The 27298-nt window shown below is 58.3% G+C and overlaps 1 protein-coding gene across 4 annotated transcripts in view; it reads right to left on the reverse strand.

Moving 5' to 3' along the window:
• ZNF536 (zinc finger protein 536) overlaps positions 1-27298 on the reverse strand; it is a 424016-nt gene that overhangs the window by 341386 nt on the left and 55332 nt on the right. The window contains exon 1 of one of the 4 annotated variants that reach the window (XM_041732396.1): positions 1109-1175. The exons of the other annotated variants lie outside the window; for them this stretch is intronic. The gene's annotated coding sequence lies outside the window, so the exon portion shown is untranslated. Of the gene's footprint in view, positions 1-1108; positions 1176-27298 lie in introns of those variants that run through there. 4 annotated transcript variants of the gene reach the window in all.

The following is a 27298-nucleotide window of genomic DNA, read 5'->3' on the forward strand; positions in this document are numbered from 1 at the left end:
GAGAGAAAAAAAAAAAAGAAATCTAGAAGTTCTCTAGAATCCGGAACAATGAGCCGCGCAGGCCAGGACGACGCTGGAAGCTCCTTCGGGCCTCGATGGCCGCGCTGCCTCCGCCCTCCCGCGTCCCCCCGGAGCCCATCTCCGCGTCCCCGAGGTCGGTGGGACGTCTGGGAAGGGACGGATGTCAGAGCACGGGCCGGGCCGGTGACGCGACGGGACCCGCGAGCTCGTCCCCGGCCCACGGCGGAGGGTAGAAATTCATAAGAGGGCCGCACGCGGTCACGCGGGTTTACGGGAACATTAGTGGCTATAAAAAGGACGAACACACAAAGCCTTCTCCACTTTTTTTTCCTCCCCCAAAACACCACTCAGGGCAGTGCCTTATTTTACTTTAATCCGCGAGACCTTCGCCCGCAAGCCGAGAGGTCTCCGCACGTTTCGCCCCTGCACAGCCCCACGGATACAGCTGGCGATATTGATTAATGTCTATTAGCGCGTTCCAAATATACTTGCATCTTAGTCAACTCTGCCATTTAATAATTTTGCTAAATCTCAAAAATGGAGATGCAATCTTGCCTTTAAGAAGGCAGCCCTGCTAGTTATTTACAGATTGTAACATTTACATAAGAGTTTGGTTTAACAAGAGATATAAATATAGATAAAACCCTTAGGACTTCATTCTTTAAACTGCCCTCTAAAAATCTGCCCTGCAATTTGCAAACTGAATTTTGTGCAGACTATTCTTGGAAGCCTTTGTGAATTAGGGAGAACTAACTCAAAGCAAGGGCTGGCTAATCACAATTTTGCAAATTGTACGTAGCAATCATCCTCACATTGTGAAATTCAGATCTATAAAATGCTGATGTTTTAAAGTTGAAAAATAAATTAGCTCACTAGAACTATTTCGCCAAAAAAAAAAAAAAAATCAGTCTGAGGCTTTACAACTAAATTATTTGTTTAAAAAAAAATTAAAAGATAGTCACATTGGTGGCAAATAATAAATAAAGGCAGAACAGCCTGCCAGCGTGTTCCTGCCACCATCAGCCCTCCCATGCAGAGGGCTCCCCGCGGCGTCCCCCGCTTCAAGGCACCTCCTATAAATACTCACCTGCCTGCAGCACGTAGATCCCGAAACTCCCCAGAATACACTCGTGGCCACGCCGGGACTTCTATTTTAAGCGCCTCCAGTGTATCTGTCTACGATCTGGAAAACGCTCTCAGACAGGGAAAGGATCACTCAACACAGTCTTTGATATGTCATCCACTCGCTCGCTCAAGCTGATTCACGTCCGTCCAGCCGAAGGAGCTGGCAGTTAGCATCAGTTCACTTGTTAAAACCAACGCCACTCGGGTCGCAGAAGCTGCGATCGGACGCGACGCCAGGGGAGAGGGCCTGCTGCCTGGGACCCGGCGTGACCCAGCGACAGCGGAGGCCCCCCTGGGCGACAGAAGCTGGCCTCAGACGGGGAGTCCGCTCGCCCACAACGGGACAGCGGGGCACAGGGGACCCGGGCCACCCACTCCTCCCCGGGGGACGCGCTACAGGTCATCGCCCTAAGAGGCGGGGGGGTGTGTACGCACGCACACGGGCAAACACCGGCGTGCACCGTATGCACACGTGTGGACGCACAGTACGCCCCCCCCCCCCGCGCCCCAGGGCCCCACGCTGCTGCCAAGAAACACAGACAGAGGTGAACGCAAGGGCTCGAGCTCATCAAATCCTGTTTTCTCAAACTCCGAGACCTCTCCACAGCCCTTGGCTCTGGCGGAGTTTTGCGATATTTAGAGTTACTTGACATAAGCCCGTGGTTAAAAATACTCCGATTCCCCTGCAACAGCATCTGCCTGCCGCAGCCACGGCGCTCGTCTCGCTGGCTCTTGTCAGGCCCACGTCCGGTCTGCTACTTCCTTCCCTCTCGTCGGACATCGCGCCAGGCCAAGGAGCCGCCACTGAGGTCTGGCTGCGGGTTACCCCGTCCTCGTGCCTCGGGAGCCCCCCCCCAGGCTGTCGCAGCACAGCTCTGGGCGCACGGGGAGCCCGCGGGCGACGGCACAGGCTGCGGGGACGTGCCCCCGGCAAGCTCGGGGGGGCCTCCGGGAGGCTTCGGTGAAGCAAAGATGCTGCTTCTCATTTGAGAAATAACCACGACGTCCTCGGAAAAGGCAGGCCGGACCCGCCAACACGCGGCCAGGCCCCTGCGCGTCACGGTGGCGAGGGCGGGACACCAGCTCCGCACCCCGGGGACCCTGCGTCCCTCTAGCACCAGCTGCCCGGCCCTCCGCGCGGGCGTTTGGTGCAACACGGCCTCTAGGAAGCAAATATTTATGTCAGTAAATACCATCAAGAGACGGTCTGCACGCAAGTGTTTTCCATAGGCCGCCCTTAGCCGCAAGGACAGAAACCGCCGCCTAAGTGCTGAAGGTGTTGCGGGCGTCTGGGAGTTCGGGCAATGCCCTAGAACGTTACCTTCCCGCTCTTAATTCTGAATGTGGACTCAACGCTCGGTTACAAGGTAAATCCTCCGAAGACGACGACGGTCAGAGGTCACGGGAGCTCACCCCGCCCTCCCGGGGGGCCGCCAGCACCCCGCTAGCGGGCAAGACGCCGTGGCAGGCGGCCCAGGCCCACCCCCAGCCGCCTGCAGGAAGACTGTTCAAACACACCTGCCCGAAGCCCCCAGAGCACAGACCCCCAGTGGGGATGAGGGCGGAGGAAGAGGCACCTACTCCCTGGGCTGCTGGGCTTTTGGCAGGGCCGTCTCCCCACCCGGACGTGTGGGCACAGGTGCAGGACCCTGGGTCCTGGGCCCGAGGAGAAATGTCACCTGCCATGGGTCTGCTGTGACCCCGGAGACACCTGCAAGAGGGTCTCCAAACACCTGTGGGGTGGCCTGAGACCTTGAGACTGGGGTCCAGTCCCAGCTGGGACAGGCGCTGGCTGGCAAATCTCAGGCAAGACCCTAAGCCCGGACTCCTCAGTGTCCCTGGCGTGTGAAACCAGAATAATGACACCTGCTCCGTGGGACAAGAGGGAGCTGGGCTCCCCGAGTTAGGACCGAGTGAACCGGCTAGAACCAGAACTCTAACTGTGCTAGAGTTGCCTTCGCTATGGAGTGGCCGGGGTTCTTTTGGGGAAGGGGGTCATTTTTAACCATCGTATTTTGATATATATTTTCCAAGTTAAGTTCTTGAACTACAGGCTGTATCAGAGCTTTGCACGCCTCAAAGACAACAGGGGCTGACCCTCAGATTGGAGGGGGCCAAGTGAGGCCTTGCCCAGAGCCACCTACCCCACCTACGCCCGGCCCAGGCTCTGCTCGGTGCCATGCTCTGGCTTCCCTGAGCTGCGTCCCTGGCTTTACGTCCTCAGGTTCCCCTGGGTCCGCAGCCAGGCTCCCAAGCCTCCTAGATGCCGGAGCAGGTGAGGATGGTGGCATCATCCCGCTTGGACCAAGAACGGCCACGGCTGGAGTCAGCACAGGATGCACAGGCCTGCACAGGCCCCAAAAGGCAAATAATTTAGTCTCTGTAACCTTCCAAACTACCTCAACACATGCCCAGGATGCCTCCACGGAATGAGACACACGGCCCCACGAGGTGAGACGGTGACCGCAGCCCACTGTCTCACGCCCAGGCTACTACATGATACCGGTTTCTGTGGCCCTGGTCTCTGCGACCCCTCCCCTTGCTCTACAGCATCGCAAGAAAATATTTAAAATATGTGCAACTAAGGGTTACATATGCCCAGCATATGCAAAGAACTCTTAAAATTCAATTACACACACACACACAAAAAAAAGAAAAATGAAAAAAACGACTGACAATTTATAGAAAACACTGGAGTGGGCATTACACGTAGGAGAAGATAGTGGCACTTCTAATGAGGGAAATCCAACTCAAAAATACCAGTTTGCATCCTTCGTATCGGTGATCATTTAAAAGGGCAGTGATAGGGCAGCCCGGGGGGCTCAGTGGTTTGGCGCCGCCTTCAGCCCAGGCGTGATCCTGGAGACCCGAGATCGAGTCCCGCGTCGGGCTCCCTGCATGGAGCCTGCTTCTCCCTCTGCCTGTGTCTCTGCCTCTCTCTCTCTCTCTCTCTCATGAATAAATAAATAAAATCTTTAAAAATAAAAAAAATTAAAAAAATAGAAGAGCAGTAATATTCAGTATTGGTGAGGTTTTGGGAAATGAGTGCTACGCACGTAATATGGGTAGACACGGAAACAACGAACATACGGTAACGCTTTGAAGGGCAGTTTGGTGACGTCTACCTAAAAATTAACATCCACATGGAGGGACCCAGAAAGAGCAGTTCTAGAAGGTCATCCGACGGAAATACGTGACCTGGTTCACTGCGGCACAAGCATGATGTGGAGGGAAAACGCCTCCCCCCCCCCCCCCCCCCCGGTAACAAGGACACGGGGTCACGGAAATGTGGCGAGAGCACGTGACGGGGGAATTACAGGAAGAAATAGGCGAGGGAGCAGAAGGGCGTGGAGGACACGGGAAGGGCCCCGGGAGCACTGGGTGGGCAGAGGCCTCCTGCGGGCGCCGTGGCGAAGACACGGCCAGCGCCGGGCACAGCGGGCACCGGGGAGCCGTGTGCGGGTGAACACAGCAGCCGGTGGCCGGGGTGGCCCCACGCAGGGCAAGGAGGAGTGGGGCGCGGCCAGCAGGCCCCCGCACAGGCCCCTCTCAGAAGCACCCAGGGCGCCCCGGTGTCACCTAAGTGACACCTCCCCCATCTCCAGGCTTGAGAAGCATGGGGTGGGGCCTCCTCGGCGCACCGGAGCCAGCTCTCTCCCTGCAGCCCCCCGCTCCTGCAGGCCTCTCCCGCCCCCTGTGCCCCCTGCACCCACAGGCCTCTCCCTGCCCCTGTGCCCCCTGCACCCACAGGCCTCTCCCGCCCCCTGTGCCCCCTGCACCCACAGGCCTCTCCCTGCCCCCTGTGCCCCCTGCACCCACAGGCCTCTCCCGCCCCCTGTGCCCCCTGCACCCACAGGCCTCTCCTGCCTCCTGTGCCCCCCGCCCCTGCAGGACTCTGCCTGCCCCCTGTAGCCCCCACACTCGCAGGTCCCTCCCTGCCCCCTGTGCCCCCTGCACCCACAGGCCTCTCCCCGCCCCCTGTGGCCCCCACAGACAGGTCCCTCCCCACCCCCTGTGCCCCCCGTACCCACAGGCCTCTCCCCGCCCCCTGTGCCCCCCGTACCCACAGGCCTCTCCCCGCCCCCTGTGTCCCCCGCACCCACAGGCCTCTCCTGCCTCCTGTGCCCCCCTGCCCCTGCAGGCCTCTCCCTGCCCCCTGTGGCCCCCACACTCGCAGGTCCCTCCCCGCCCCCTGTGCCCCCTGCACCCACAGGCCTCTCCTGCCTCCTGTGCCCCCCGCCCCTGCAGGACTCTCTCTGCCCCCTGTGGCCCCCTCACCCGCAGGTCCCTCCCCACCCCCTGTGCCCCCTGCACCCACAGGCCTCTCCCATCTTCTGTGCCCCCTGCACCCACAGGCCTCTCCCCGCCCCCTGTGCCCCCCCAGAGCCCACAGGCCTCTCCCACCTCCTGTGTACCCCCACACTCAGGTCTCTCCGTGCCCTGCACCTGCACCACCCACAGCGCCCGCACCCCGCAGGCCTCTGTGGGCACATGGTGTGGCCCTTTCCCGGGAGGGCAGGCAGACAAGGTGGAAAGTCACGGGGCGGGTGGCCTTCTGGGGGGCGGGTCCCCTGGGGCCTGGGCCATCCAGCAGGAAGCACCTGAGGGCACAGCTCAGGCTGGCCTGCAACAGAACCACCCAATGGGGCTGAGAGCCCCCGGAACAGGGAGCCCCGTGAAGAGCGGGGCCTATGCCCACGGCCCCCACGCCATGCAGCCCGCAGCCGCCCAGGCCTGCCCCAGATTCCACCCGCCGGGAGCCCTCGGTGCACTTCAGCTCGGTCGACTGCCCTCCCACGGGGGACCAGGGTCGCCACCCCTGCACTCTGAAGTCCATGCAACAGGAGGCCCTGAGAAAACAGTGGGGAACCCCAAGGGCAAAGAAAACATATGCCTAGGACCCCAGCAAGGCAGTCACCCCAAAACGAGAGCATTCAAAACAAATAATAGGGGCTGTTATTTCCAAAAGAGCATCAAGGTCATTGCCGTGGCAACACCAGCCCTTTGCTGGCCTTCCACACCTCAGGCCTGCACGGCTAGGGAGCCAGGGACAGGGCGCTCCCTTCTCAGGGCTCAGGCCTCCAGCATTTTCTTTGGCCCCATGAGAAGACCTTTCCTTGGGAGACTCAAATTTTTACCTCCTGGTTTTTCTTAGAAGGGGGTCCACCTGCACTCAGGCTGGTGAAAAACCTGGACCCAAGGCCAGCAGTCCCGCCAAACCAAGGACCCCACGAAGCCATCTGTGGCCGAGGCCCCCGGGGATGCTGGAACCTGCTGCCTGAGTGCTGAGGCCAGGAGGCCCTCACTCCCGTCACTCAGGGAGGCTGTGGCTTGGGTGACGGGGAAGGGTCCTGGGGAGGGGAGCCCAGGGGCCACCACAGAGGGTGCGGAGGGGCCAGGCCTCTCCCCGGCTCCTGGAAACACGGCTATGTGCGGCCCCGCTGGGGTTTCCACCTGCCCTGGCTTAGACAGAAACCAGGGGCGGGGGGACAGGGCAGGAGCCCCGAGCGGGGGCAGGCCAGTCCCCATCCCGAGTTCCAAGGGGGCCCCAGGGGAGAGTGGACCAGAAAGCTCAATACGCAAAAGGCACGGGAAGCAGCCCACCCCGCTATCTGGGCTAGCCCGGCCTGCACTCAAGCTCCACGGGGTGCAAAGACGGTCACCCCTCCAGGACGAGGTCCCCACGGGCCCCCAGGGCTCCGTGCCGCCGTGGCGCTGTCCCCCTCACTCAGCCACATCTGAGAACCACAGATGACACCTGGCACGCTCTGCCATCAGGCCTACTTGCTGTCCTCCTCTGATAAGGAGGAGAAAGGCCTTGGAAGTGTGGCTGTCATCATCCCTGGGGACCTACAGAAGCCCCAGCCCTGCAAAGGGTCAGGGCAGGCGCCACGTCCCCACCCACGTCACAGAGACGGGAGGGAGGGTGACTCCCTGAGGCAACGGGCATCACCGGTAGGTCCCAGGCTCCTGGCTCTCGGGCCCGTGCGCCCCAGTCCACGGGTCCAGGCCCCACACACGTCACAGGGGTGCACCGGGGACACTCCACACGCCCCTCCACGCAGGGTCTCTGGGCTGGGTGCTGCGCTCAGGTGGAAAAGAGCCATTCAAAGACAGATTTTTCTTTTACATTTTATTATTTGCTGTTAGTATTTTATATTTATTATTATTATTTTAAACTGGCTTCAAACCAAAAAAAAAAAAAAATCAGTGTTCTTACAGAAACTCTACAGGTCTAAGAAAGAAAAAAAGAAGAAGAAGATCCCAAGAAGCCCGGGGAGCTTGTTTCTCTGGTTCTCTGGGGGCTCTGGAGGCTGTAACTGGGGGCACGGACGGTTCTGTGTTTGGGGGCAGGGAGGGGAGGGAGCAAGAGGACAGACGGACAGGAGCCAGCCCTTCAGCCCCCACGTCCTCGGCGGCGCTGTGGGCACGGATGTCCACCCCCTGCCACGGCCAGCACAGCCCCAGGCTGGCACCTGTCCGTCCAGCCCCCCGACGGCCACAGCGGAGCGCATGCAGGTGTGGCAGGTGTCGTGGGTGTGGCAGGTGTCGCAGGTGCCAGGCGGCCGCGGGTGGTGAGAGGGGAGACGCGCTTTTTAAAACACCCGTGTGACAGTGACGCATCTGCCTTCCCGTGACCCGGGGAAAGCACTAGGGGCCCCCAAAGCCACGGGGTCCCAGGTGGAGAGGGATGGGGCTCGGGCAGGGGGAGCTGGGGCAGCAGGTGCGAGAGGCCGGTGCAAACTGGCGTCGGGGGCAATGCTTCCTGGGAGGGCGTGGACGGCGTGGACGGGGCTGACACACGGGAAGGGGAGTAAGTTAAGGGAGGACCGTATGTGGAGCGCGCGGAGCACCCACGGGGCGCGTGGACCCCAAAGGGTGAGGGGGAAACCGACGTCCAGGGCCGACACCGGAACCTGCTCCCACTCTGCCGCCCTCACGCTCGGGTCCCGCGCTGTCTCCCGTGCAAGGGGCCTCACCTCTCGGGAGCCCGTGTCCAGGCTGCGGAGCCACTCGGGCCGCCCCTGCGGGGGCACCGCACCTACAGCCACGGCCTCAGGGAGCCCCGGGAGCGGAGGGGCTTCTCCCTCGGGATCTGATCACCAGGCCGGGGCGCCCGACGCCGAGGTCTCCGCCCCGTCCCTGCAGCCCTGCGGCGGCCTGGACCCGACGCCGAGGAGCGGGCCTTACAGGCGGCCTCTGCCGTGCCCGTCGCCACCCCAGCTCCCCGTGGCCCATTATCTGAGTACTTGAACCCTGGCTAACAATGAGTTCGCCGAGAATGAGAGTGCTCGGCTCTAATTGTCTGTATTTAGTCACGCAAACAGGAGCAATGGTCTGAGAATGGCTAGTTAGCCCTGACAGCCCGGCTCCGCTCGGCGCGGCTCCGAGGAGCGCCTGCAAATTGTTCTGATGGAGGCTCAGCCGGAGCAGTGATTTCCTCTGCGGCCTGCTTGCCTGGAACAAGTTTCCCTCCTTGCTCCGACTTCTTTCCCTCCCCGGCGCCCCCCGCCCCCCCAAACCCTTTTCCGCCTTAAATGAAATTCCTGCCGCCGCTAATATCCAACAAATAAACATCATTAAGAAATTGAAGGCACTGAAAGAATGTGTGGTTTCTGTTAAATTTTCCCCTGTCAATCAATTCTGCATGTCTGCATGAGACCGATGATCGTATCATCATGTTAGTTTGCCTGACTTGTTCGGCACAAAGAAGGTGGGAACATTTTCTCAAGCAGGGATGTCAGCACTTGAAAAATCCATCACCATCTGTGCTCATTTTCTGAAAGGGAGGAAAAACAACCCCTGTTTAAGAATACACCAGAACAAATAACTTGAATGTTTGAAAATAAACCACAGGGTCAAAGAAACTTTATAATGACGCGGGGAGGCGACGGTATTGTTCCGGCCTTATAGCGCGGGGCCCGCGCACCTTCGGCCGCCGCATTCTTCGCTCCAAAAATAGGTATTAATGTGGCCCCGGAAGGGCCCGCGCCGTGGGAGGCGCATACAAACCCGCCGTTTGCAATCCCGGCGCGGCCGTCGTCGGGCGAGGCGAGGCCCCGAGAGGCCTCCCGGGCCCGGACGGCGCGGCCTCCGCGACCCGGCCGCCGCCCCTTGCCTCCTCCCCGCAGCCCCGTGCACCGGCCGCCCCGTAAGAGTCAAGGAAGGGCAGAAGCTCGCAAGGCCCGACTTTCCGGGGCGAAGCCCGTCGGGGCCGCTCCGCAGCGCGGAGAGAAGTGAAGGAAAACACCCTTAATAAACTTATAAGCCCAAAGCATCCGGATCTAATTTTTCTTGCTGTAGCTGGCCATTGTACTTTGTCACGAGGAGGTCCCCCATAAATAATGTAGTGTTCTTATGAAAGTTTTTAAGGCCCCGGAGTCGGACAGCAGCGTTACAAATGATACCCAACACAAAGAATATCAATTAATCAAATGGTAAAACACTACAAGAACTCACAATACACAAGTAGCAGAGGGAAAGATAAATTGATTTTTGCTGCAGCACTGCGCCTTTTCAGCAGCACAACTGTGTGAAAAATACCAGTTAAAAAGTGTGCTGAGGCAGCAAAACCATTTAATACGCCACAAACAGTTATCTGAGGCGACGTCCAATAACCAGACAGTACAGTAATGTGACCTACATACTAACAAAATCATTTTGAGGCACGGAGGCCAGTCCGCACTCGCCCGCCCGACGCGGCTTCGCTGCCCGGGGTGGCTCCCCGCCCGCCGGAGGCCTGGTGTTCCCCCTTCCGCCCGCGTCTCCCGCGGAACCGCGCCACGGACACAGCCCAGAGAGCAATCGGGCACTGCCCGAGCGAGCGGCTTGGTGACGTGGGCCACCTCCGGAGTCCCTGCACTTCCGTGGAGTGACTGTGATGGGTTTGACTCCCTCTGTGTCCCCGTGGACCCCCCCTCCGTGTTGTTCGACGCTTTATCCGTAGCCGGCGTGGTCCCGCAGCACGAACTGCTGCCCTCGTCCGTGCGAGTCTCGGGACAGGGCTGTCGCGAGGTGTTGCTGGGTGTGGTGGGTCAGCCAGGAGATGTGGGACGGGGAAGGCCCGCAGGTAGCCTGCGATCGCCGGGCGGCTGAAGTGCCCCGGAGGCTCCTCAGGTGCCACCCTCCGTAAGGTGGCCTCCCCGCCAAGGACCCACCCACCGCCCCCCTGCCAGCCCCTCCGCAGCGATCGGGGGAGAGTGGCATAGGGGTGAAGCTGCACAAGGGACCGGCGGCCAGGAGTCAAGGGACGGCCATCAGCCAGGTCTGACCTCAGCTGAGAGCACAGAGAGACTTCTAGAAACTTCCAGTTGCCCAGCTGTCTGGAGAAGAGAGACCCTGAGAACCCAGCAGCCTCTGGCCATACTGCAGCCTTTCCCAGCAGGCCTCGATTCCCCCCACCAGCTGCAGTTACCAGTTCCCATTTAACCGATGGATGAGGGCACTCGGGGCCTAGAAAGTTCCAGCCTCCCCCACCCCCCACCAATGGAGCAAGAAAACCAAGATGGTACCCAACTCAAGAACTGCCCCCCGGCTGCAGTTGAGTGCCAGCTTTGTAAGTCCTTAAAAAAAATTAAAAAAAAAAAAAAAACGCTTCTCTTTGTAAACCTTTCTCCCACCCTACTTCAGTCTTTGGAACTTATGACTGATAATCCTCTTTGTGTCAAGAAAGGCACGGTTCATATGAAAAAAAAAAAAAACGTTCACGAGATTACGTGGAGAGATCGCCAAGTCCCCCCAAAATAATGCCGTGGCGGTCGAGTTCATCTCAGTCCACGTTCTGAGTACTTATAGGGTAACGTCACCCTTTGTGCACCGAGCACCTGTCCCTGGAAGGCAGCAGGTGGAACCCAGGGCCTGCCCTCCGTCCTGACGCTCGCCTCCAAGGTGAGAGGGGCACCCCCCTCGAGGGGGGTTCCGTTAAGTTCTCCGGGACGTCGCCATCCGTCAGCGGGGCCCGAGCGAGCACAGGCCTTCCCATAATGAACGGTATGCTTTGCAGACCTCCGTTTCCAGAAGAGAATGATTTAATATCATAAAATAAAGCTTCAGCCCTCCATGCCAATTACTGTGTTTAAGTCATCGAAAGCCACCCGGGGAGGTTAGGGGAGCACGCCAGTGTTAAAGGAATGTGTAACCCGTCTGCAAACAGAGGCCAAGTTGTGCTGCTTTCTGGGTAAGGAGAGCAACTCGCTAAAAGCTTCAACATAGTGAGAAGAAAATGTCAGACGCCGCAACCCCACTGCATCGGCAATAAACACGAGCCAATAACTACATCGTTGTCGCCGGTCCTCCTCGTGGGTCAGGCTGAGAAACACTGAAACACGTAATCAAGTTCTTACTGTGTTTTAATAGAAAAAAAGCAGAAACCACACGGATCAAGAGCCCGCTGACAGTTCCTAAAAGTTAGGGAGCCAAGGAAAGGGAGGAGCGGGGCCTCCGGGTGGGTGAGTAAGGTCGCGGAGATGCGCCTTCCCGGCTAACCCGTTAGTCCGCTCTGGGGGTCTGCTCTGAGCACCCCGAACAACGTTCCCAATGAGGAAACAACAGAAATCTAAAAAAAACGGAAAAGCATCCCTCAATGAAGACCAATGTACCACCGAGCAGAGGGGCTGGATTTTTATTTCTTTTTTTTCTTTTTTTTTTTTTTTTTTTTTTTTGCATGTCTGAGCAGAGGGGCTGGATTTTTTTTTTTAATTTTTTTTTAAATTTTTTTATTTATTTATGATAGTCACAGAGAGATAGAGAGAGAGGCAGAGACACAGGCAGAGGGAGAAGCAGGCTCCATGCACCGAGAGCCCGATGTGGGATTCGATCCCGGGTCTCCAGGATCGCGCCCTGGGCCAAAGGCAGGCGCCAAACCGCTACGCCACCCAGGGATCCCATGGATTTTTATTTTCTTTCTTTCTTTCTTTCTTTTTTTTTTTTTTTTTTTTTGCATGTCCGAGCAGAGGGGCTGGATTTTTCTTTTATTTCTTTTTTTTTATTTTTTATTTTTTTGCATGTCCGAGCAGAGGGGCTGGATTTTTCTTTTCTTTCTTTTTTTCTTTCTTTTTCTTTTTCTTTGTTTTTCTTTTTTTTTTTTTTTTGCATGTCCTCCGGCCCTGGGAACAGCGCCCACCCAATCCCAACAGCCACACCTCACTCAGCAGCAGCTAGTTTGGGGGGCAAGCGGGAGGGGCTTAAAAATATAGAATGGTGATACTTCACCGATCGATCAAAGAAAAAAAAAGGTAAAGTATTTAAATTATTTTAACATCAAGTGTTTTTCGAAGCCATAAATATATATGAGGGAACTAATTGTAAACTTCTCCCAGAAACCCAAATCCAAATTCATGTTGCCATGTGAATTCGATGATAATAAATTACATCCTTCCAAGTAAAGCATCCGCTGTAATAAAACACCCACCCCAGAGAACTCAGAAGCCCTGATCCCAGCTAAAAGGATTCATGCCTTTAGAATTCCAGGCATATATATTATTTTCCTGTCGGTTCTCTCAACTTCTCTCAATTACTGATGTTCTCTACGTAATGAATTTTCTGGGGGTTGATGTGTGATTATGGCTATATTTTTATCTATATGTTTTGTGGCTCTTGTACTTAAGCTCTTTGCTCACAAATCCTTTATTAAAAGTACTAAATTGTAAAAAGCACATTCATATTTCATTCAGTGTTCCACACAGAAATGTGAGTTTTTGCAGCAAACACAGCTGCATAGAGAAAGTTACCATAAAATAACCCACGAGACTATAGATCTCTGCACTTTGAACATTTTCAGCTCAGAAGTAACTTTACTGAAACTAGGCTTTCCAGACGCTTCTTCCTGACACAAGCTCATAACCGCCTTCCCCGACTTGCGAATCAAAATCACGGGCTGAAAATGCACTACGGGTCTCGTGCCCCTTGAGGCAAAAGCCAAACCCCAACCTAGAGGGGTTTCAGACGCCGCACGCCCCACGCCGGGCCCCTGCGGGGTGTCCATCTGTTCTATGGAAACATCACAGGTAAGAGCCCTGCGAGCCCAAGACATCCACACCCAATTTGATAGCCGTGGGCCTTCCGATCTTAAAGACGGGTGAAGCCAGGACGGCGGAAAGACACGGAGGGCGCCCCAGTGAGTCCTAGGAGTTCCAAGACACGGATTCAAGGCAGAAGAGGACAGGAAGGCAAAGCCGAAGTCTGACCGATGCAAACGAGCATTTCTGCACCAAAATGTCTCTCCGGGGAATGCACACGCTGGCCTGGTCAGCTAGCGAGCCACTGACTGGCCTTTCGGGGGGGGGGGAATTTTAAAAAAATATATAGAATTAAAACTGCCAATAAGGCACAACGATTACGCACCCCACAGATTCCATGAGCAAATGAATAAATGGGTGAATGATGCGGGCACTTGGCAGCGGGAGTCGGCACCATACAGGCATCTGACGTTAAAATTTGGAGGGAAAGAAAGAAGCTGATGTGACCCGCGGCCACATCACATCGGTACATACGTTACGAGGACCTACTCTGCGTCTGGCCCCCACGCCGCGGTAGACCGAGCAAGGGGAGGGCACCGAGGGGCATCGACCCCTCCCCGCGCACAGGGGCCACTGAGGCCTGCCGCCCAGCCAGCGCCAAGGAGGGCCCAGGGCACATGGCCACGGACCCAGCCCTGCCCGGAAGGGTCCTCCGAGTAACCGGAGGTGGGCTCCCTGACTCCCGGCCCAGGCCTGGGGTCACCCAATGGACCCCACGTGGCCGGAAGTCTGGGGGGTGGCCTCATCCAACACAGATGCTCCAGAGCAGCCCTCAGCCCCCAGCTGGGCGCTGGCAGGAGCCGAGAAAACACCAGCAGCGTGTCTGTGGTGGAGGGAGCTGAGGCACAGGGCGTATCTGAGGGGCTTGAAGCTCAGACCCCAGGCACCCGGGGCTGGTGCTCCCCCCACATCAAGCCCCGATGCCCAGATGCTCACTGCCAATGCTCAGCTCCACTGGCAGAGCCCTAAACCCACCTAATTGGCAGCTGGGGCGGTCCGACCGGGCCCTCTAGGGGTCCAGCAGGGGCACCAAGTCTCCTCCACGCAGTCTCTGTGTGCCCCCCGCCGGCCCGAGCTCCTTTCGGGTTTCCCCCACCACCCTGACTGGAGCGGGGGGCTCGGACCGTCCACCCCGATCTCGCAAAACCAAGACCCAGAAAGAAGGGAGTGCAGCCTCGGGCCCTGGAACCAATGGGAAACCCGTTCCCCGGTCTGCTGCCTCCTAGGCCTCGGGCCTCCCCACTCTTCTCCGGGTACTTTCTCGGGCTCTTACTCGAAAAGCTGCAGGGCTTCAAATGAGCGAATGTGCTGGGGACAGCGATGTCTGTCGGCCTCGAGCAGTCTCCCCAGCCGGAGGTGAGGGACAGCCGGGAGCCCCCGGGGGCCACGGAGCCCTCCGCCCGGGGAGGCGTCGCTGCCAGCTGGCAGGCGGGTCAGAACCGGGCCTGGCTCCTCCCCGCCCTGTCCCGCCCCACCAGGGGCACCCGGGCCAGTCTGCTGCCCACCACTTCCCCTCGCCCGGGAGGAAGACCCGAGGCTTGGGCCAACCGCCTCCAGGCTGGCTGCTCCACAGAAGGGCAGGCCTGTCACCCGCTCTAAGTGGCAGCCACACCCCCTGTCACCGGCCACTTTCCCTCCAGACCTAGTGGAGCAAAGCACCGCTCGGGGGCCTCACCTGGTCAGCTCATCTGTCAGCCCCAGCGGCCTCGGGGAAGCCGCTCCTCCTCCCCCTTAGCTGGGCACGGGCCGCAGGAGGCCTCGAGGGCCCACCGAGCAGCGACATCCGGTCCCAGCTCAGACCCATTCCCTGGGCTTCTGCTTCCCCACCCGGAGAATGGGTTCATGACCTCCACTTCCTCCCTTCGGGGCTTTCTGGAAGGCCCAGCTGAAGAAGGCATCAGCCACCCAGCCTTGGAGAGCGTCCATCCGTTGTGCAGGCCGCCCCAGGGCCTCAGGCTGCGTCTCCTAAGAAGAGGCCCTAAGATACAGCTGTAAGAGCAGCGTCCGTGCGGGAGGTGATCCCAGGAAGCGCTGGTCGGGGCCAGCGGGGAAGAGGGAAATGAGGGAAGGAAGCCAATGGGAAGCGGCTAAGGAGGGCACTGGGCGGAGGGACCCCCGGCCCCCGGCCCACTGCGCGGCCCCGAGGCCCCGGGCACCACCCAGTCCAGGTTGTCCCCACCCAGGCAGGCAGAGGCTGGGGTGGTCCGGCACCAGCCCCGACCCAGCACCGACAGAGGCTGCCCCAGAGGCATGACCCCCCACACTGGGGGCCGCACCCCCAGCCCCGGGCAGAGGCAGACGCCTGCCTTGGGACGCCGCGGGGGACGTGCGGGCCGCTAGACCCGGCCACCCTGCTGTGGAGAAACAAACAGGAACCGGTTCTATTTTCACGGACAACCCCGAGGTTGTCAGCTTTCCAGAGACACCGTGAGCCCAGCTGAAGGCGGACATGTAGTGAGAAACAGACGCCTCCGGTGGGCTGTCGTGGGCAGGCCCGGGGCCAGCCCGCCCACCTGCAGCCCCGGCCGCGTGTCTTCACCACACGGGACCTGTCCGGGCAGCACACGTGCACCGGCCGCCGAGTAACGGGCGGGGGCGGAACAGGCCCCCCGCTGACCTCCGCCAGGAGCTTGGGGTCACCTGTGGGAGACGACGCGGGCGCGATGACAGCGAGGACACAGGGGCTGGCCCTTCCCCCCATTCCAAGAGGCGTGGGACACCCGTCAGGCTCCAGAAAGCATTTCTCCACCTAGACCTCCTGGAGGTTAAAAAAAATCACACAGAACCGAAGCGTCTGGAATCGAAACATTGGCAGGTAAAAATCTGAAGTGTCCGTATCACCCAGTGAGCCAGAACCGCCGGTCCTTTGCACGTCCTTGTTAACGGAGGTTTGCCTACATATTCCAGCTCCCGACGTCTGGAAAGGTCTTGCAAACCTCACAGGTGAAAAGGAGTCTCTTTCATAATCCGGGGAGGGGCCGGGGGAAATGGCATAAACCTAACCGCGGCAGCAAGTGTGACGTCATCACCCGCCCTTCCTTTGCCAGATCTGCTGAGCTGTATCGGGGCATCTGGACACACCGAGTGCCCTCTGTGCAGCGGCAGGGGACACGGGGCGAGACGGCCATGGGCGGCATAGCCCCACGGCCTGGGGGACACAGCGTGTGCAAAGCAAAGCCCAGCCTCGGGCACAGCATCTCACAGGGGAGTGCGGGGACCCTGCATGGGGATGCTCTTCAGCCCGGGCCACCGGGGCGTTTGCCTGCACATTGGGAACAGAACAGGGTGACCTCCCAGACCTAGGGCACAGCAAGGGGACCCCCGCAGAAGGCGGAGCTGCCTGGAGTATGCGAGCCCCAGCTAACAGAAGCCCGTGGCCCGTGGGCTGCGGCCTCGTCCTCGGGCCTCTGGAGCTGGAGGCTCCGAAAGAGGATGCTCTCACTTGAGAGTCTGTCCCAAACTGAGTTCTAGAGCTGGGTCTGTTGCTCAGGGGCTGCGTGGACACAGACGCACCCCACGTCCCCCCACCTGAGTCCCCGTCGCTGCAGGCCTCTCAGGCCCTGGTGCCAATCGTCCACAATCCTGCGTGAGATCGCCACGTGCGCTGCGGAAGGCCACAGGCCTGTCCGGGAGACAGAGCCCCAAAGACAGAATGACCCGGGGTCGAGCCCCAGGGCGTGTCTGCAGCAGAGTTAGAACCGGACCCCCTGGGCAGCCCGGGTGGCCCAGTGGTTTAGGGCCGCCTTCAGCCCAGGGCGTGATCCTGGAGTCCCGGGATCGAGTCCCACATCGGGCTCCCTGCATGGAGCCTGCTTCTCCCTCTGCCTGTGTCTCTCCCCCTCTCTCTCTCTGTGTCTCTCATGAATAAATAAATAAAATATTAAAAAAAAAAGAACCGGACCCCCCCCCCAGCCCCAGCATTCCCCACGTCGCCGTGGCCCTGAGTCCTCCCACCTGCCGACAGACAGAGCCATCAACCCCCCCCCCCCCCCCAACAGGCTTTGAGAACCTCGACACACCTGTGTCCGGGCTTCTGAAGAAGCCGAGCCCCCTCGTCACACGGGTGACACGTGGAACCGTTTCTCCCTTCCCCCCAGACCCTCTCGTTAGTGACGGGGAAACTACTCTACACAAACAGTCATCAGAAAAAAATGATCCGTACACGGTGCTCACAGGTGCTCTCCATCTTTACTGAGCCCTCTCCTCGAAAGTGGCCCCGGCCCCGACCCCTCCACACGCCTCCCCCCGCAGCCGGCAGAGCTGGGGCTGGTTTCGCCGGGCGCACGCAGCACCTGGCAGGGACCTGTCTGCACCCAGCCTGGTAATTCCCTTATTCCCCGGGCTTTTTTTTTTTTTTTTCCAGCATCATACATTATATTTAAGTCTCTCCAGCAATACAAATTTCAATTTGGCCAAGCTCTTTAATATTAATAGTTGTCAATCCAAATGCAGAGTGCATAATAAAAAATTTAATCGAAACGAATAGCTCACATATTTCTCTACCTCCTAAATATAGTTACCAATTAGACAAAAGATTTGGTTATATAACTTTGTAGAATTAAGGCCACCTACTAAAGACCACCGGTTAGGGCTGAGAAAGCCAAAATGCCGGATTCCATCCTGTTAATTACTTTTAAAGATAGAGCAGGGCCAGCTCCTCGGCTCCTGTAGTCACCGGGCACAAGCTGCGGACACGGAATCCGCGGGCGTGCGATTCAGGGGGGCGTTTAGAGCTAAATCATGACCAGAACGTTATCAATAGTGATAAAAGCCATGATTTCCGTTACACTTTACAGCTTACGAGGCCCAAGCACTGGGCCTTCTCAGGCTGGGGGTGGGGTGGGGGTGGGTGTTAGCAGCACCATCACTGTCGCCCCATTGCACAGGCCGGATAACTGAGGCTCCGAGTGGGTCACCGGGCCACAGTCAGAGTGGGCCTGGAGCCCTGTGCTCTGACCCGGGCATGTGCCCACCACAGCTCCTACGTCCCCAGACACAAGAGCATCTGCAGAGATCAGGCACTGATGTCTGGAAAGGCAGTGATCAACCTGAGAACCGGCGCTGGTGCCCCCCACGCACCGTCCGCTGGGCCCCCACACAGCGCTGCTGGGCCAGGGGAGCCCCAGTCCCCAGAGCCCATCAGAACACCACGGCCGGGGGCCTGCTCGGGCAGGGATGACGGTGGGCACCCGTGTGATGGGCGGCGGGGGGAGGGGACCGCCACAGGCCCACATCTCAGAGAATCCGTGAGCTGAAGGGGACCCTGCCCCTCGCGTCGAACCAAGGCCTTGGTTCTGCAGTAGCAGAGCGTGTGCCGCAGAGACAGGCGATGCGAGCAAGGTCACCGAGCTGGTTAGTGCAGAGCTGGGACCCGAACCTACACACACACACACACACACGCTCAAGGCACGCGGCCCCCGCCCCCGCCACCGTGTCCCGCCGCGCCGGGGCCTCCCCCCTGCAGAGGCCTCCAGGCCGCCTTCCCGAGCTGCTCCGGCCCGGCCCCGAGCTCCATCAAGCAGCAAGTTTAAATGAAATGGCTCCCAAGTTCCTTAAATGGTTTAATAAAACATATACTGACTGCAATGTGCAGTTTATAGTGGCAAACTATTGCCCCTCAGTTGGGAAAAATGACCTCCAGTCGGTAATATTACTTTCAGCTTCATGATTCCGGTCCGCTGTTGGCCATTCCCCCAACCCGCCCGGCAATTCTTTTCCATAACAAGGCCGATCGCCGCCACCAAGTGCCACTGCGGGGGGCGCGGGACGTGTCTCCTGGCGGCCCCGGCTGCGGCTGCGAGGACACACAAGACCCAGCAGGCCCGTGACGGGGACACATCCAGAGGACGCGGACACAGCCTGGAGGGCACGGAGCCCAGGAAGCAAGTGGAGGGACCGCAGGGCAGGAGGGGCCGGCGAGCTCCTCCGGGCGTGTGCGTGTGCGCGTGTGTGCACGTGTGATCCCGACTCGACGCCACTCAGATCCGGGTGGGCGACGTGTTCACACATCCCGGGGGGCCGGGCGGACGGGCCTGAGCTGCGTGGATGCTCCTGGCATCTGCCGCCTTGAGATTCAGCAAACACGGGGTGCGGGGGCGGCGGGCAGGGGCGGGGAGCGGTTTGTAATGCGAATTTCTAAAACTCTACGACGTTAATAACGCTTCTCATCACAAATGCCATTTCCGATATTTGGTGCTGAAAGGTTTTGTCTTGTCTGAAAAAGTGCTGGAATTTGACTGCCAGAAACCGATGACCTTTTATCCTAAACTGTGCATTGAGATGGCTTGTTGAGCTCATTAGTATTATATGGTGAATTAGATTAGACATTTTATGATTTTTCAAAAAAGGCTTTTTTGTTATAAAAAAAAAAGCAGCAATTTCCTTTTTTGACATTTTTCATTTTTGAGGTAATAAAAATGGCACATGTGTACCATGGCATAATGGATTAATTAAGGAATATTATGTTTATCCTAACTCTTAACCGACGCGTACATCTCCATAAGTCACTCATAAAAATTAATGCATTATCTTATACCATGGGATGATAGACCTATTTTTACCAAACCTGCTCAGAATACATTGTTCTAAATTGGATTATTCTGAGAAATTGTGAATACCATATTCTGATATCATCGGTCCAAAATTATATTGTTATTCTAAAATGCTTTATTATTACATATAAAACCAAAACCTTCTTCCTCGTGTGGCTTTGAATCGTCGGGCTTTTCTGGCTCTTAGGAGATCAAGCCGCTCCTTCCACCTACACTCCCAGGCAGGCTCTTCCATATCTTCTCTCCTTCACAATGGATTTGTTGTTTAAAAAACACATGCGCTGCATCAAAGAATCACTGGACGATATTTTTTGGGCTATTTCTTTGTGTCTCGGTGGTAGATGTGAATATAAAAGAATATTCATGCAAGATTCATAAAGGCCCCAGATTTCTAAATCAACAGATGAAAAATAAAAAAAAAAGATCCCTAAAAATAATAATGTCCAGATGTTGCTTATTTAAATGAGCTGTTGTCATTTAATGTTGCCAATCACAAAAGTGATAGAATTTGTGAGTTTCAAGGTATTCATAATTTACAGAGGATTATATTTTTATTTCATCAAGGGAGCATCCAGGGCGATTAGAATCAGCAATTTCAATAAACAGGAACGACGCTCTCACGGGGGCCGCCCTCGTAACCTCGGCCTCACACCGCAGCGCCCACTCTCTCTCCCTTTCGTGGGCCTCCTTCCAGGGGAAACTGCAACTTGCCAGGCCGAAAATGCAGATTGTTTTTAATGTGCTAGGACTTCTGAATTGGAAGGACTCTGAGGAATCATATAGACCTCATTTCTCTTTTTATTGGTAAGAAAATTGAGATCCGGGAACTCCAGAGGTTTGACCCAGAGAAAGAAGCTCCCGGGGCATCTAGTCGTCCAAGGTCCAGGCTGGGGCGATGCCCACCTGCTAAAATTCAGGTCCGACACTACTATAATCTCAAGGCGCTGCATGGCCAAAGGGGTTTGTGAGACACTGAGATCCCCCCCCGCCCCGCCCCAGGCCCCTTTCCTGACCAGAGCACCTCCAGGTCTGGGCCTGGGCACCTGCAGGTGGAGCAGGTCCTCCCGGTAATTCCTAAACCACCACTACTGCGTGTCCCCTGGCCCCGGGGCTCCTAGATTCCAGAAGAGCGTCTCTGGGGTGAGACCGGAGGAAGCAAGGAGTCCGCAAGCCGGCCTTTCCCCTTCCGTGGTCAAGGTCCCCCCCTGGAGCTACCAGCCCTGGGGAGCCCTCAACCAAGAGGCCGGCGGGAGAATCCGTGTTTGAGAGACTGGGGGGGGGGGGTGGAAACGGGTAAGACCTTCCCCTGGGGCGCGAAGGAGGGCGCACGAAGCCCCAGGCCCATGCTGCACCCGCTCCCCCGGTGCTCTGCAGGGTAAAGCCCGAGCTCCATCCTTGTGCACAGTGGGTGGCATGGGGTGGGACCCCCCGGGGATGCCCTCCGGAGGCAGGGGCCAGGCTTGACTCAGAGAGCGTGGCCACGCGGCTCCGCTCCCCAGAATCTAAAGGGGGGGCTGCTGCTGAGCGGGACGTGGGTGTGAAACGCTCAGCCGTGGGGGCCGCTCTCTCAGGGCGCCCTGAGCTCCCCGCGCATGTGTCCATATTCACAAAAGCACAGACCAGAGGGTCCGCGGAGCCCCAGGAGCCACTTGGGGAGCCTCACCCAGCACACGGCCGTTCCTTCCCGCTGCCTCCCTCCCATGGGGACATCTGAGCTGCGTCCCTATGGCCCCCTGTGGGGCTCCGTGGCCCCGGGGACCCCTGCTCCGCGCCTCTGCCGGGAAGGCTTCCCTCCTCTCTCCCAGGGCGCGGCCCCGGCCCAGGACGCGTCAGCCACCCCGACTCGACCACCGTCTAAAGCTCGGGCATGAAACCTTCCAAGGTGCAGAAGGGAAGTGGCTTGGGGTGGACCGTGCTCTGTTAAGAAGATGACTTCTGCGGAAATCCCGTTACGCTGCAGGTGAACTTCCCGTGCGCGCCTTCCCTGGAAGCCCCTCGGTGAAGGCCCAAGACCGAGGTTCACGCCGGGTGGGGGGGGGGCCCAGCGCGGCTGCGACGGTGAGACAAGAGTAGCGCTAAAGGGTCCTGCAGCCCCATGGGCCGAGCCGCGGGTCCCAGGGAACATCCGGTGCCTCCCCACCCCCGGCCCGGCCCCAGCCCTGCCCCGGAGCAAAAACGAGCTCTGGCGGGACGTCTGGGCGAGGAGCTGGGGTGCAGGACACTGGCCTGGCTCCCGGGGTGCCGGGCGCACGGCAAGCGGGGGGCTGACCCACGGGTCCCTCTGCGGGGACAGGCGGCGGCCACGCGGCAAGATCTGGACCCGGAGCCTTCCACCTGCACCCCTGCCCCTGGCTGGCTCGCGGACTCTCCCCACGACATTCATGCGCAGCCAGGGGCTGAGCCTCCCCCGACAGGAGGCTCACTGGCCAGCGTCCCTTGGCCACCCAGGATGTGACCGAGAAGGACAGCCCCGGGGACTTCTTCTGAGGGGCGGCAGGGCCCTGTGCTCTGTCCCCCGCACCGTCGAGACACGGGGCCCTGCTCTGCTCCCCTCCCCAAACACCCCCGGGCCCAGAGAAGCTCACGCCCCTTCGGCCTAAAGGGCCGCCCCTGGGGTCCACTCAGCCTCCATCTGGGAGGCGGCATCAAGCACTTGGGACGCGCACAACACGAGATAACGACAGTCCCTATTTCACGGGATCCTTACAAGAACTAACTGAGCCCACGCGTGCACACGAGAACGGCGGCTGGCGCTCGGGGGATGGTCCCCGGGCACCCTGGCTGCCCGCCCTCGGCCTCGCGGGAGCTGCGGCCGGACCCCCCTACAGGTGCAGGCCCCTCGAGGCCCGGAGTCGCGCTGGAGGGCCTGGCTGCGGGACGGGGCGGGCCTCGGGGCAGGGAGGCCGAGCAGCCTGCCGGGGTCACCATCCCACCATCACAAGTCCTGCCTCGACTTCAGAGATCTAGACTTTTTTTTGTTCTTTTCTGTCCAGGAATCCTTCTCACATGGAACCTCGACAAGGAGGCTCGTGGGGCCCCGGATGGAGCAGCTGGTGGATCCCAGAGCCCCGGCCCCCACGCCCGCGTGGCCCACGTAGTGACCGTGGGCTTCCTGGATGACACCAGGCCGGCGGTTTGCAAAGTTCCATCCGCGGAGAAGCAGCATTGACATTGCCTCGAGCTTGCGAGAGATCCAAGTTCTCGGACCTTCTCCCGGAAGCTGTGGGCTCCAGGTGAACGCGTGCCCCCCACGGCTCAGCCTGGCTGGACGGCTGACGGATGGCTCCGGCGCGGGGTCCGGACTGCGTGGGCCGTGCACCGCCACCCGATCCCTGGCAGCCCGGGGCGTGTCCCAGGGGCAGCAGCCGCGCGGCCCGGAGCCCGTCAGTATGTGGACCTCTGTGCCCCGCACCAGGTCAGAATCCGCGTGTAACCGCCACCCCCGCGCCGTGTGTATTACTGGTCTAGGCGGTTCTGTCGAGATCTCCAAGGAACCGCGGACACCGTGTGGTCCAGACTCTTCACCCGCACCCCGACGGGGCGGGGGGAGCCTGAGGCTGGGTGGGGCCCGGGACTCCCCAGGCCACCCTGGCGAGCGCAGCAGGTGGGGGGTCTAAGAGCCTCGTCCTGCCCAGGCTGGCCCTCCTCCCTCGGCCCACACAGCCCCCAGCCACGCGTGCTTGCCCCAACCTTCCCCTGGAACCTTCTCCCAGCCTTCAGTCTGAGGCCTCAGAGAGGGCCCGGGGGGCAGGGAAGCTGCCCCGTAGGAGGAGGCAGGTGCTCAGTGAGGTCTGCGGCGGCATTTTGCAGACTCCCAGGGGGCTGCTGCTCATGGAGACTTTTGCCGCTCGCCATCTGGATACGGGACGGTGATAACACCGCGGATGGGACGTGTCTAGAAACACACACGGGACCCTGGGGGGCTCCACGGTTGAGCATCTGCCTTGGGCTCAGGGCGTGACCCCGCGGTCCGGGATCGAGTCCCGCCTCGGGCTCCCTGCGTGGAGCCTGCTTCTCCCTCTGCCTGGGTCTCTGCCTCGCTCTCTGTGTCTCTCATGATTAATAAATAAAATCTTAAAACAAAAAAAAAAAAAAGCAACACACACACTGGGGCCTAGAGGGGAGAAACGGAAACTCGGGGGGGGATTCCCGCATGCACCCAACTTAGGATTTTACTGTCAATATTTTCTTAAGTTACATTTTGTAAAGGAACAAAAAGTACACCGTGGAGGCCAGCGCAGGTCGTTAAGAGCCTCATCCTGTGTTATCGACTGTTTTTAGACACGAAACACCCCCCTCACGTGAACATGAGGAAAACTGGATCATCTCCTCGCAATACTCCATGAAGACAGTGAAAATGTCTTTGGGGAAGGGGAAAATTCACCACGGACACCCCGCCCGGCACCACGGCCTCCGCAAACGCACGCAACCCCGTCTCTGCTAACTTAGTTCCCTTCCCTCCGGGCTGCAAGCTCCTCAGTGTTGGGGGTTGGGGTGAGCCCCAGGGCGACCGAGAGAACGGGCCAGGCAGAGCCAGAAGAGGCAGGACACCCGAAGTCCGACGTGTCTGTGGACCATCCCACCACGGCCCACCGGGCGATGGGCGGCCAGAGACCAAGACCAGGCCAAGATCCAAACTTACTCTTTTAAACAGAAAAAATAAGTCCCAGACATTCCCGTTTCCAAAGCCCATCATCCCTGTCCTCTCCCACCGACTCTCGGCCACAAAGCCACTTCCAGAACAATCCACTGCTTGAAGGCTTCCGAAGCACCGGGAGGCGCAGGCCCCTTGCGTGAGGCACCGCCGCTCATCTTCACACAGGAAACTCAGAAATCCGAAGCCACTGCCGCCCGTCTCGCAGCGTGCTAACCACGCGCCGCTCACGTTGCATCCCACAGCTCAGGGCATCGAACTTCCCTTCGTGCAGGATGAATCGGGCCGGAAAGCTGCACGGGGAGGGGTCCAGCTCCGCTGGGCCTACGCCACAGCCAAGAGTTCTCGGAAAGCGGAAAGCGCTGCAACGGCACGAAGCCTCCCGTCGAAATACAGTAGTGACGGGGAGGAAATGTCTCACATTCCCAAACAGAGCAGGGGAGCCGCGCTGCTGGGCTCGCGTCGGACCCGAGGCCACCCCTTCCCTGGAGCCGCAGCCTCCCCACAACATCCCCAAACCTTGGATCTATGGGCTACGTCCATCATGCATGGAGATGCATGTCCTCCGCATGGGGAGATGCAAGGAGGCTCCTGGTACCAGGTCCGCGCGTCCTGGCAGACGGAGAGGGGAGCGAGGAGGGAGGAGGCAGGTATGTGGACCCCCGTGGCGACGGCTCAGCGTCTGAGCCAGAAGTAAAGGGGGCGCCGAGACCGCCGTGGGCAACGGGGCCGCAGGCCTTCACGTTCGAGGGAAAAGATCCGGGGCCAGCCACAGATACCTATCCAGGATTCCCGCCGCACAGCGCGCGAGCAAAAGAACGGAGGGGAAAGAATCAATCCTGTTACACCCTGGCTTTCTCTCCTCGGGGTTAGGAAAATAATTCGCTCTTTTTTAATGCAAGAAGAACTTATCGATCTCCTTCTAATCCCGAGGAAATGCTGTGCGTGTAGACGCGCAGGCATCCCGAAACCGTCTCCTGCTTCAGCGGAGTTGAAAGCTCGTCCCGCCCTGCAGCCCAGGGCAGAGGTCTTATAATTCAAATCTAAGAGATAAAGGGGTAGAGCTCGCCCCGCCGGGCAAGTTTTCTCCCTAAATTTGCCACTTCTCCCAAGGACGACATCACATTTTAATAGAAGTACGTTTGGGTTTTGTTTATCCCAACCAGGACCTGACCTCAGGCTCACTTAAAACCCTAGTGAGTGTTCTCCATGCAGCAGAGCATCCTCCCCGGGGTCGCGTTCACGGCGATGGTGATGGGCGTGCGACGTAGGGCCAGGCACGCGCATCCTGGTTCACGGCCACGTGCGGGGGTGGCCCTGGTGCAAGTCAGCTGTTTGCTGAGCCCCAGCTCCTGTCTGCAGAGTGGGTTGCTACGGGCGTTTAAACAAGAGGGGGGCTAGCAAGTGCTCAGCACGGGGCAGGGTGGGCCCCCGTGCCGGGTGAAGGGCCGGGTGAGAAATGCCGTGGGGTCCGCAGGGCGCACGGCCTCCGCCCCGACCGCCCGGCTCTTGTCATTACGGCGTGGAAGCGGCCACGGGGGATCCACCAACGCGTGGGAATGCCTGGATCCCTAGAAAATCTTCTGCATGAACACCGACACCGGAATCTCGTATACTTTTCACGTGTCACGGGACATTGTTTATCATGGTTTATTTTTTTTCCCCAACCATTTAGAAATGTAAAAGCCATTCTTAGCTCATAAGCTCTACAAAAATAGGCGGAACCACAATAACACGCCACCTCACACCCAGTAGGAGGGTTACCATCAAAAATTCGGGAAGCAAGTGTTGGGAAGGCCGTGGAGAAGCTGCATCCCTCGCGCACGGAGGCTGAAAATATAAAATGGCACAGCAGCTATGGAGATGCCTAAAAGAAAGATTAAAAATAGAACTACCATATGATCCAGAAATCCCACTTTTGGGTCCATAGCCAAAAGAATCGAAAGCAGGGTCCTGAAGATATATTTGTACGCCCATGTTTATAGCAGCGTTATTCACAATCGCCAAGATGTGGGAGCAACCCAAGTGTCCACTGATGAATGGATCAACGGCACGGCACGCGGTACGCGTACGCACACGCACACGCACGTGCACACACGCAGAGTGGAGTATGATTCAGTAAGAAGAAAGCAAGTCCTGCCGTGTGCCACGTTGCGGGTGAACCTTGAGGACATTACGCCAAAAGCAAAGCAAGTCCGTCCCCAAAGCACAAGTGCTGTGTGACTGTACCTACAGAGGTACCCGGAACTGTCAAAGTTAGAGAAGCAGAAATTTAAGAGACCGAAGGTAGACGGGGAGTTTCCAGGGGCCGGAGGGAGGGAGTCATGGGGACTTGCCGCGTAGCGGGTACAGAACTTGTTTGGGACGACGAGAACGTTCTGGGGATGGATGGTGGGGATGGTTGCACAACAGCGTGAGTGTACTTCGTGCCGCTGAACCGGACACTTTGAAAAACGTCAAATTCCTGATAGAAAGAGATGGTAAACGTTGTGTATATTTCATCACGATTCTTAGAAGTCTTTAAAAATGTTAAAAAAGGGATCCCTGGGTGGCGCAGCGGTTTGGCGCCTGCCTTTGGCCCAGGGCGCGATCCTGGAGACCCGGGATCGAATCCCACGTCGGGCTCCCGGTGCATGGAGCCTGCTTCTCCCTCCACCTCTGCCTCTCTCTCTCTCTGTGACTATCATAAATAAATAAATAAATAATAAATAAATAAATAAATAAATAAATAAAAATTTTTAAAAAAAATAAAATAAAATAAAAATGTTAAAAAAAAAAAAACAGGATGTTAGGTCTGACCCGCAGGCCGTAGGTTACAACCCCTGGCATAGGGCATAAAAGCAATGCAGTGAGCATCACCCCAAAAAAGGAAAATGAGGAGAAGGGTACCAAGGTCCTATGTGAAAAGAGGGGGCTCCCCAACACTATCC

This window comes from Vulpes lagopus, chromosome 2 (assembly GCF_018345385.1).
Source record: "Vulpes lagopus strain Blue_001 chromosome 2, ASM1834538v1, whole genome shotgun sequence".
Lineage (NCBI taxonomy): Eukaryota > Metazoa > Chordata > Mammalia > Carnivora > Canidae > Vulpes > Vulpes lagopus.